This window comes from Limanda limanda, chromosome 5, assembly GCF_963576545.1.
Source record: "Limanda limanda chromosome 5, fLimLim1.1, whole genome shotgun sequence".
Taxonomy (NCBI): domain Eukaryota; kingdom Metazoa; phylum Chordata; class Actinopteri; order Pleuronectiformes; family Pleuronectidae; genus Limanda; species Limanda limanda.
Genome location: NC_083640.1, coordinates 19,998,606 through 20,010,867, shown reverse-complemented (window position 1 = coordinate 20,010,867; position 12,262 = coordinate 19,998,606). Strand labels below are relative to the sequence as shown.

General features: G+C 42.0%; 1 protein-coding gene across 3 annotated transcripts in view; it reads right to left on the bottom strand.

Annotated features, from left to right (window-relative positions):
- sh2b3 (SH2B adaptor protein 3) overlaps positions 1 to 12,262 on the bottom strand; it is a 46,881-nt gene that overhangs the window by 33,311 nt on the left and 1,308 nt on the right. Inside the window, exon 1 of one of the 3 annotated variants that reach the window (XM_061071846.1) lies at positions 980 to 1,032. The exons of the other annotated variants lie outside the window; for them this stretch is intronic. The gene's annotated coding sequence lies outside the window, so the exon portion shown is untranslated. Of the gene's footprint in view, positions 1 to 979; positions 1,033 to 12,262 lie in introns of those variants that run through there. 3 annotated transcript variants of the gene reach the window in all.

The window sequence follows — 12,262 nt, the reverse complement described above, 5'->3', positions numbered from 1 at the left end:
GATCCAGACAAATTGGATTCTGAGATGTTTGAGTTTGAGGTCCCAGGCTCTATTTGGTGCGGCTTGATTGAATTTAAGGGGATTTGGTGGAGGTTTGCGGTTTACACAGTCCAATTCTATTTCTCATTTCTGTACTTTCTTCACCTTTGTTGCAAAAATTATTGATTCACAAGATTCTGGTTAGTGTCATCTCAGTAGGCTCTTCATTCTTGTTCTCACTGGCCACAAAAATATGTCATCATCAGTCGTGTTGAAGCATCATTTTACCCTCGTGCTCTTACACCTTGGTGAGGTACCGGCTACTTTTGTAATTAAACAGAAACGAGTTTGGTTTTAAGAGTTAACCACATAGTTTCAACATTAAAGAGGAAACAGGATGCTTTGCTACGTATTAAATAAGAACTAAACCACATGTTTCATCTGTTCAGACGTTCCCCTTTTGTCATCCCCTGATGTATACATTACAAATATGGTCAACCCACAGCTATAGAGGATTAGGAGGAAGGAAACATTCGCAAAGAGCAACACGCCTCTTGCTGATGCAAGATAGTCTATGGATGAGACAGTGTTGTATCCTTAGCTGCAGAGTTGCAACTGTCTCATACAGCTCAGTCGCAAAACAATAACTTTTATATGTGCCTCTCCAGGGATTTAGATATATGCAATAACTTTTTCTTATCATAAACTGTCGTATGATAGATTTAGTTTATGATTAAGGTCACGTGTTACAAGTAAAGGAGTACACACAGTTAGACTATCGCACCATGCAACAGCATGAAAACATTGATGTCTTAAGAACCCAGAGATGTTTTTCAAGATACCAACATCCATTATATAACAACCATAGCTCATTTCTATACACTGCTGTAGAAATGAGTGGCTGAATGACAGTTGAAAACACTCACAGTCAGACTTCGGAACAGTCGTATTAACAGTGGTTTATCATTCTCAATCTACAACATGTGCCTGCAGTACATACCATCTTCCTCCAGTGCTGCAGAGAAGGGTCTTCTAAATAAAGGAAGTATCAGCATGTGCGTATGTGCATGTGTGTGTGCATACGGGGTGTGTGGGTTGGTGTGGGGGGAGTCACAGACTGTGGTCCAACAGATCACAGAAAACCACAAGAAAGGGGGGGGGGGTCGCTCGCTGTGGTCGGCCCAAACATGGAGCAACATGTCTCGTTGTTGCTCGGCCAACATCACCTCCCTCCCTCTACGGGTCCTTAATGACCGTGTTGGGAGACGGAAAGATGTGAATGCTTGAGATTGTGTCACGCCACCGGCCGTCGTCGTTTCATTTTTCATTGGTATCATCAAACAAACCAGCGGACGCATACGTCACAGATGGAGGGAGAACTTGGCATCGTGAAATATTGCGTCACCAAAGTTCCTGGATGTGTCCTGTCACAACAACCAATTCCCTTCCTGTACTTCGAGAAGCATGCTCAGTGCGTGCCCCCTTGTGCCCCTGCAGCTGGCCCCCCCAGAAGCCTGTTTCTATCTGCCTGGCCAGCCCAGCGATGACTCAGCACTGACTACATAACACACACGCAGACGCACGCGCAGAGACACACACACACCACACACACACACACACACAGACACAGACACAGACACAGACACAGACACAGACACAGACACAGACACAGACACAGACACACACACACACACACACACACACACACACACACACACACACACACACACACACACACACACACACACACACACACACACACACTTCCTCTTGATGTTTCCCTCTGGGGGCTTGTCTGTCTTTGTTCCCATGGTTTTGCCTCGTTCTCTTTCATCCTCTCGGTCCTGGTATGTGGTTCTCCAGATGGGTTTGGATGCACACTAACACACGACTAAGGCCACACGTAGTTGTAAGAAGATAGTAAAAGGTTTATTCAGTTTCGGGTTTTTCTTCTCTGTCCTTATCCAGAATCTCCAACCTCAACTTGTTGCTTTGTTATCATTTTGTTAAGGCAGCATTCAGCAGAGGATGACAGAAAAAAAATGGTAAACAGTCCCGAACAAAAGACTCAAAGTTCCTGCCTTCCCTCCTCTCTTCCTCACTTAGTCATCACTCCCTCCTCCTCCTCCTCCTCCTCATTCCTCGACAAAGCCTACATTCTTCACTGTGACACACACACACATTCACTGAGAGTCAAACCAAATAAAAGCTGATGTTCGTATGTCTCACCTATGACTGTGAAGTTATTAATGCTGCAGCTCAACCGTTGCTGTTTAAAATAGCAGTCAGCAACGCACATCATAGTCATTGGCCTTTATTAAGCAGATGCACATGTCAGACAGGTGTGAGAACAAATAGTCTGCCAGGAAAGCAGCGTGTGACTGACTGACACTGAGAGAAATATAGCACAGTCTCCAGGTCTAAACCTCCAACGTGTAACGTTAGGTCTACCAATAGTGATACGCAACTATCCTGATAATTAATAATTGTTTAAGTAATTGTTCAAGCATAAATATCACAAAAGAGCAAAAAATAAATGTTTGTAAAGTAACCAAATTGTGCCCTGGGAAGGTAGCGTTTTGCACAATTTTGTAATGGTTAGTTAAGATATTTATTTAAAGAAGCCTTACAGCAAATCAGGGTGAAAAACATAAATGAGCAGCACAGCTCTTACCTTATCACCTGCCCTCATCACTTTGCTGCTCCCAACACCTCGAACACTCTCAAATACGTTTTTTAATCAAGCAGGAAGGAAACAGGACGCGTGAAAAAGACACATGTGAATTGATTTGGTGAGCGTGACTAACCTCATGACTTGTGTCAGCTCACAGAGTCACTTCTTATCGTAATACAACATTGAATGGGATGGAGGTATGATGCAATGGTTGATGTCATTAGGACTAAATGTCTGGACACCATGTCTTTACTCTTGTTGAGGGTTAAGGGCAGATGATGTCCCACTTTGTTAAGCCCTATGAGGCTAATTGGGATTTGTGAATATGAGCTATACAATTTTAATTGATTGATTGATGTATGCAGAGTATACTAATGGTGACTGTGGAGTATTGGGAAACAAAGGCAAAAATAAAAAAACATAATTCTTACAAAAATAATACTCCCACAACTTTAAGTCCCTGTGAAACGCATCACATATGTACGTGTTTCCGGTAAAAGCACAAAGCTGTGGAGGGAAATGTCAGAGATGTTTATAGTAACCATAATAAGACTGAATGTGCTTTATGCTCCCCAGGCCAGACTGACAACGGCTAGCACCTCAATAAACCTGCAGGTTTACCAATGAATTGGACAGGGATGAAATGGGAAATATGACGACCATGTTCCCATTGGAGTGAGGTCATTGAAGTTTGAGATACACAAGTCGGCAGTGCATTTTCACTGGATTAAAAATTATAAAACGTCCCTGAGTGCAGAATTAGTCATCATTTACAGCATTTTGCATGAAGACAGAAGACAGAAGTCAGGGATTTTGATGTAAAAATAATATAATTATATAATATTGTTTTTTTGCATATATTTGGCAAATAAAAATGATCAACTGACGCAGGATTAAAACTTTAAAACATGAACATTTTTCATTTCATGTTGCCTGCAAAGAATAAACAAAAGGTAAAGATGACTGAGACCGAGACAGGACACACAAAGTTTGAGGCTTTTACCACACGTAGAGGATTATCAGTGCCGCTGGTGGAAGCCTTGTTGCAGGGAGGTCCTATTTATATCTGAACAGCTTGGTATCAGCTCTCACACACCACGACGTGCTCCCCCTTGTCCCCTATTGAGAAAAGCTCTTGTCTGGTGCAGCGGGCAGACACACAAACACAGCCACAAAGAGGTGCCTGAGTTTTCATGTCTTTGTAGCAGGTGGAAACCACCATGGCTGCACACTGGGCCCACTGGAAAAGTGTTTAAAGCTGTGGTGTTTCTAATGACCACTAGATGGCTGATAGGAAAATTGACTGTGAGGAAATGAATAAAATACACATCAAAATGTTTTTTTTAATTATTGGCAACTACATTAATCAATCACTTAATAATCTCTTAAACTACAAAGCCCAAAAACTTCTTTGGATTTTACTTAGTTACTGTATTTGAAATGAAACAATGGGCTCCAGGAATCTGTGATGAGTACTTTTCTGAATTTTCTATTGATTATTTGAGGAACTAATCAGCAGATTGATCAATTATTTAAAGAAATATAAGTTACAGCTCTGATGCACTCCCACTGAATCTGTTGGGAGGTTGTCTCTCCTGCAACTCAATCACGTCAAAGTTTAGATCTACACTGTGGTGTGAACTATTTAAAGAATCAATGTTATGACCTAAACAGAAGAAATGTGAAAATCAGCACACGTCCTACCTTCCCATAACTTTGTTGCTCCTGACAACAGAAGTTAAACCATTTGTCTGACCAAAAACAGCAATATGAAGATGTAACCAAGGGTTACAGACATTGTTGGGTGTATTTTTCTCTTACTATCTGATGTTAAGCAAACCATTCATCAACATTGGAAATGATCACACTTCGATCCTTCAAGTCCGCCCCTGTACCCATGATTTTCTGATTACAACAACTAACATGAAGCCAGCGATCAGCAAATTCAACCTCATTTCCTTAAATCCTCCCATGCTGAAAACTATGCATGATGTCACAGACGCTGTTACGATGTCTTTACAATCATACATTCACATCTCGCTGTTAGGTGACGAGTTGAGCTCTTTTCTCGTTCTGAACACACACAGAGTCAAATGCGTGTGAGCAGCCTAAACTATCCACAGTCTGTAAAAGTTTGCACATGTACACCTCCATGTGCCATTTGGTCGGTCATTACTATAGAAACAGGATGTCCTCCTAATCGTCATACTCATAATACAGTATAAAATGCAATTTAGAGAAAGCCACATCCCTCTGACCTTTATATAGCCCTGGTCTTATTACCGAGATCAGCCGGATCCAATCTACTGCTACGACTCAATTAGTCTGCGTGGCATCAAGGCTCTCATCAAACATCAAACATTCCACTTTTTCCCATAAAACCGAGTGGAAAAAGTGAATAAATTAGAAAGAAAAAATCCGGTGACACGTGTATCACAAGGTCTGGGATGAAAAACAGATCTTGCTTCTACCTTTGAATTGTAATTCTCTGAATCAGAATGAATCACAGAGCTGGGGATATAAATTTACAAAGCCGAGAGGGAGGGAGTAAATGATTGTGTGAGTCCGGGAGGTCGGAGAGAGGCAGCGGGGGAGGTTTATTAAAAAGAGAGAGACAGGAAGGAGGAGGCAGAAAGGAGTGAGGGAATCAGACAAGAAAAGGAAGCGGAGGAGACGGAGAAACAAGAGTCACAAGGACAGAGAAAAAGACAGATGAGGGGGATAATGAGAGGGCAGACAGGAAGGGGAAAAGAGCAGGAGAAAAGAAGGGGAGAGGAGAGGAGAGGAGGTGGTGCCAGGTTTATGGGTGAAGGTCCAGGTGGCAGAGGAACAGAGAGCGAAGGATCTCTACTCTGCCCGGGCAGCGATCACAGCAACAGGAAGCCCTGCCCTGCGACCAGCGCACACATGCAAAGATATAGTGCACACACATGCACACACAAACACACACACGTGCAGAATGTACCAAAATTGGAGCCTTACATCAAAGGTGGAAACAGTAAACGCGAGAGCAGTTACTTAAAATGCTGTGAGTGTGATTAAAATAAACTGATAAACATATGACTCAATTCTCACTAGATGCGTTTGTGAGATCAGGGTATTCATCTTGATGAAATAAGACAGATTCCCCAGAAGGATTAGTTCAGCTGGTTTGTTTCGTAGCAAAAGACAAACTAGAAAAGAGACAGCAGAAATGCTACGAAAGATGTGGTCACGCTTGTTGTATAAAAACACTTTATGTAATACTGAGTAGCAAAGAAATAATTTTTTTTAGACAGGAATAGCCGGGACAGAGAGCAGGGGAATGATATGCAGTAAAAGGTGCAGCTGGTCAGGAGTTGAACCCGGGACCCACTGTGGTGTTCTGCTCCCTTTTCCTTTAGCCATCAGGTAAAAGGGATTTAAAGAAATAGATCAACATTTTGCAAAATACACTTATTCACTTACTTATAGATAGTCCACAGCCAAAAGCCTGTTGGCATGCATAATGACTGCAAACATGGCCCGAAGCAATGTGAAATAAATACGCTTAACAGTAACTATAGTATTTATAATCTTCAGAATTCACGGATACAATTTTCCATATTAAAGTACTATTCATAATATTTGTCAGTCCATCTTGCATTGATAGTAATATATAATGATTTGAATTCACTAGAGTTGATTTACATTATACCAAGACTGCAGGCAATTATTTTTAATATTGATCATCTGTTAATTATTTTCTCTATCAACAGTCTATAACATGTTATATAATTCCCACATATCAAATGTTTTGCTATGTTCGACAAAGAAAAGCATTAAATCCTGACATTTGAAGAGCTCTAACTTTTACTAGAAATTAAGATAATTTATTTGTTAGCAAGATACCTAATTTCCTGTGAATTTCCTGTGAATTGGTTTATCGTTGACTCATCATAACAGATCCACGCGATACCAGTTGGGACATTAAAGAAATGCCTCAAGATGTCGACACCGGAAGTCAACGGCATGCCGAGGTGACCATAGGAAAATGAGAGCAGCTCTAACCACATCTTTGCCGTGCATGAACTCAATTTAAGGAGACTACAGAAGGAACATACAGTGTGTGGCGAGAGCCCCACAAGCAACTGTTATGCAAGTGTGTTATTATCAGGAGAAAAGGGCCAGGAATTCCCTCCAATGCAGTCACCACTCAATATTGTTATGACAGGCACAACCGCCTGCTTCACTGTGAGCCAACACACCAGCTAACGTGAAGGGACAATGTGTCACCTTTTCTCAACCCTTTCTCCTAATGTTATAACCCCAAGCATGAAAACTGGTATAGCCTGGCAAGAGCTGCACAAAACTATAAAAGTTTTTTATAAATGTATTTATTTCCTGATCGCTCAGCTGCATGAAATAAACATCTGCAGCGGCGGAGATGGGATTGACTCGAGTCTCAGTGTTCCTGTTTGTTATCAAAGCTCGTTCACATGTCACTTCACACAAATGGAGCAGAACGAGAGACGCACACAGCTTACATAATTCAAGAACATATTGTGAGGGAGGAAGTGGGGCTGAAACATGAGATAACCTCGTAACTTCCCATACACTGAGTAAAGCATCAGCTGATGCATGGAGTCTACACCAAATGTTAACCATCAGTAAAGGATAAAAGCTTTGTTCTGTATGTGAAGGTGTCGCAAAGAAATGTAAATGTGTTTGTGTGTAAAGCTCAAACACTTAAACATCGTTGGTTGATGAGAAGAAGAATGATGTTAAAAGAAAAAACAGAACTACAACACATACAGAACGCTATAGGGCAAGAAGAACCTTTAATCCTCCACGTTTGGCATTTAGTGAAGCTCATTTTCACAGTGGCCTCAGGAAACATATTCACTACATTAACATTTAGTTTCCACCGTCTGGGTCTTGACTTTGCAGCTATCTTTAAAAAGAGAAAAGAAAACATGTGGCAGCAACAGCTGTGAACTGGAAAAGACTTATCTTTTGTCTTGCAAGTGTTTTTTTTTTGTTTTGTTATACATGTGTAGGCTAAATCCTATTGGGTGCATACTGTAGGGTTTTTGTTTTTCGGTCGGAGTAATCCCTAGTTCAGCCTCACGTTCCCACTACAATGCAGAGCTCCAGCACAACACAATGCTGCTATTATTAAGACACAAGTAAAAGCCCTGCCGCTTTCTGGCCATTTCCTGTCGTCTGGGAACCCAGTGAGGGAGGCAGGTTGGGAAAAGAGGAAAAACCTAAAAGGGCTTGGATCCATGACGATAAAGCAAGGATTATAGGAATCAAAATAAATGACAAAGTCCTTCAGGAAATGATCCTATGTATCTAGTAAGTCCCAATAACTTAGTAAAACACTCACTAACAAGTTTCCCTCCAGCTGTCCGGCAACCTGCCAACAACTAATACAAACCATCTTCTGCACAGTCTGCAGTCTATCATTATCCTGGGAAGACAGACCCCAGCATGTCATGAAAAACTAAAATATAGGTCTCACAGACACATAATGAAAGGCAAAAAAATGAAAAGAGAAGTTTAGTTTTGTCTCTGGCTGCTTGGATGTGAAGTGTGAGGAGATTAGTCTCCTTAGCTCACTAGTCAATAGAAGTATTCAACAAAATTCATGTAACGGTTAACATTACACAGAATCGAGGATCCTGAATTATTCATCCTTGAGCTCGTAAATCTTAATTCAAAGTAAAAACATGATTCATAATATGACTAATAATAAGACAGAATAGTTGCCCAACCCTTGGGAATATACAATCAAGTTTGAGTCACTGTTTCTGGACCTGCTGCAACTCATGATTATATTTACTACCTGTCTTTTCTATGATTAATACTTAAGCAATGGAATTATGCAATATGCAACTTTGGTCTCCCTCGCCGTACGTCACTTTCTCCAGAAGTCATAACAGAGACAGACAAAGACGCAGGTAAAGCGGATATGACGCAATGAAAAGGTTGTTAAAATTAAACGCCCCCATACTTTTGCTTATAAAACTGGGGATTTCTCTGGGTTAGAAAATTCGTGGAAATCCCAGACATTTTAATGAAGAATTATAACTTATTATATCTTTAAGTTAAAAGGCATCAAAGCATATGCAGATTTTTATTTTAATTTCTAAATCAAGTTAGTGAATGTATTATCTTCTATGCAGTTAAGCAAATCTGAATAGTATATCTAAAATGCAACAGACTGCACAACAAAGAGTCAATGTACTGTGGACACTGTTAAAATGAAAAAGAACTTGAGCACATGCACAGAAACTTTGTCACACACACACACACACACACACACACACACGCACACGCACACGCACACGCACACGCACACGCACACACACACACACAGTCCTGGTAAAATAAACACTTGCTGACAGTGCATGCTACACAACATTACATATGCATACACTGAACAACTAAACAGTTTTAAGTAGGTTTCTCAGCTACAGAGCCGCCAGAAGCTGAACTCAACGCACTTCGTGAGCCTTTCAACACAGGATTGGTTTCTGCAAAGCTGCAAACAACAATCCATCATTCACAATTCAGCCAATTCAAGCACTCGAGACTGAATTGCTGCAGCCCGGGAGAGTACGACAGAAATCTCTGTGTGAACTCCGCGAGCACTCCATGAATGAGTCATGCCGACTCGTGATGCATTTCTGGTTCTTTGTAAATTGTGGGACGCATGATAGTATTTAAGATTTGTGATACTGTATATTATGTATGTATGCATGTGTGTGTGTGTGTGTCTGTGTGTGTGTGTGTGTGTGCGGTTGTTCGGGTGGGGGCGGCGGGAGATAATTGGATCCTTCAGTTGCTCTGATCGGCTGTGAATCATCTGCAGGCATCTGACTTCCTGGAAGGCTAATTCAGGAGTTATAAATTTTTCCACATTGGGACTCATGAGGAGCCAGCGGAGTTTCAGTTCTCGCACTCACACAACACTTTCTGAAACACTAGCAACACAACACACCAGGCTCCTCTTTTGCAGCATTTTGTGTGGGTGTGTGTGTGTGTGGTGATAGCAAACTGAGCTTCTGATGGGAACTTCAGTGACACGATGCAAATTAAGTATTTTGCGTGAGAACGTGTTCCTGCTTTCACTTCAACTTAGACATGACTCGTGTTTCTGCAGAACACACACAGAGGAACAAACCCTCTGAAAGCAATTTCATATGTGTGCGTTTGCGTGAGTGTGCGTGTGTAGGTCTGCAAAATAACAATTATTTTCATTATGGATTTTCACAGCTAACTGTTTGGAATTCACAGTTTCTCCGTCTCCAGTTTGCTTGTTGTTTCTGAGCAACAGACCCGAACCTTTACGGTCACGCTCATGTATACAAGAAGCTGAAAACGACTAAAGCAAGGAATATTTGAAGATAGACTATTAAATCAAATAATCCATTTATGGCGATTGACTGTTGCAGCTCTCTATGTTTGCAATCATGAAATGTGGAGGCACTTGAATGACGCACACAAATCTATTAATGTATTGGCACCAACAAGCACACACATGCTCTGTGCGACATCCTCATGCTGCTGCAACTAGCTATAATCAACATTCTTCTAAACACAAGAACAGGGGCACATTGGGGTAAACACATGCAAAATACACACGGTCTCTAATTACTGCTGCTTTGGAAAATAACACACAGGCACGCATGTGTGCCCCCCCCCACCACCATTGAACATTTGCCCAACTCTAAAAGAAATACAACAGTTCTTGCATTGTGTTTGTGGTGTAAATTCACGGTCTGAGATTTTAAGGCTTAGCTGTTTGGGTGGCCAGGGGCTGTGCATGTCACATTACACACACACAGACACACACAGACACACACAGACACACACACACAGGCACACCGAGTGCTGGATAATATGTGTGTTGTGTTGCAGAAGGTCCCCATTATGACCAGAAACAAGCTCTCTTTTTCTTCCATTTTCTGCCCTAATTTGCCTCTTCCGCCTCTCTCTCTCTCTTTCTCTCTCTCTCCCTCTGTCATTCTTCTTTTTCAGATTCCTGCTCCTGTCGGCCTGCCAAGTTATCTCCCATGGCTCCTCTCTTCCTCCCTTTTTTCCTCTCTTTCTCCTCCCCCCCCCCTCCCTCCTCCCCCCAGAGGACCGTTGTGGGTCAGACCTCTCTCGTGGTCTCATCAGTGAATTTCTTAGAATCCCTGAGGGAAGCGGAAGAGCTGCTATGACACTGTCTGATCCATTGCCGATAGCTGAGGCTGCAAAGTCTGCTACTTTTTTTGTCTGAAATAACACATAAAACGCAAAGACATACATGAAATGTGCATAAATGTCAAATAAATATTGGGTAAGATTAGAGCCAGTGTCCAAATTCCAAGAAGCGGACGGTTCTTTTAAAGGAAGTTGTCTGAGACGGCAAACAAGACAATACTGTGTTGTGTGGGATAAAATCCCCAACCAAGTAATCTAATTATGTTCGGAAAAGAAAAATTACATTATGATTGTGCTGAACAAGTGTCAACCCCCCTCTCTGGGGAGTATCCAAGGAGTTTTCAGCTCAGAAAATGTGAAGCAGATTCAGCAGTATTCAGATGTTCGTAGATGAATATTTCTGTAAATCCTGGTTGTTTTATTTCTTTTTTTAATTGACTGTATTTACATTAGGCAGCTTGTGTGGCCGGGTACGCATGTATGCGGGCAGAACAGAACTTCTCTCGTCCAAAAGAGAAGTGTAGACGGCACTGAAATATCTGAGTGTCAGAAACTAAGGAAGTCGGTGGCGGAGCAAAAAGCATTGTGAGCCCAGAGGCCGAGTAAACACGTGGAGTTAAACTAGACCGTTATAGGTGACTTTTTGTCAGGCTAAACAGGAAATCATTCCGTGAAGTCTAGCTGGCGTTACTTCCCCACCCTGGAGCCATGTCTTTCTGTCTTTGTGCTGTAATGTCTCAAGGTGTGACAACTGTCCCATTTGACTGCATGACTCCATAAATGATGCTGAGGTTACTGCAGGAGGTAAATGTTTACACCATCACACGTCGTGGATGAAGCGTTTTTTAAAGAAGGTGGCGACCTGACATACAATTTTGAGGCTGGGCAATAAGACGACAAGTACAGTACAATGCTGAGACAATCAGTCAACCACACACACACACACACACACACACACACACACACACACACACACACACACACACACACACACACACACACACACACACACACACACACACACACACACACACACACACACACACACACACACACACACACACACACACACACACACACACACACACACACACACACACACACACACACACACTCTGGAGATAAGGACTGAAGTGCATCCCCTCCAAAACAAACACACGCTCCTCGTACCCTCCTTCACTATTACTGTTTTGATTTACTGCTACACAACACTGGATTGTGAAACCAAGTGGCTGTTCCCAACTGGTTCCTGTTCTCCATCCAGCAGTTATGGATCCGAGCCCCCCCGCACACAGCGACGCCAGATCACATCCACCACAAACAACTGTAACGTTCACATCTGGAATTTTGAAACAAGTCAGTGTCAAGTTCCTGGCTCCGTGTTGGGCCTGTTCCTACACTGCAAATAACAATAGGTTCCATGCTGTCACCATG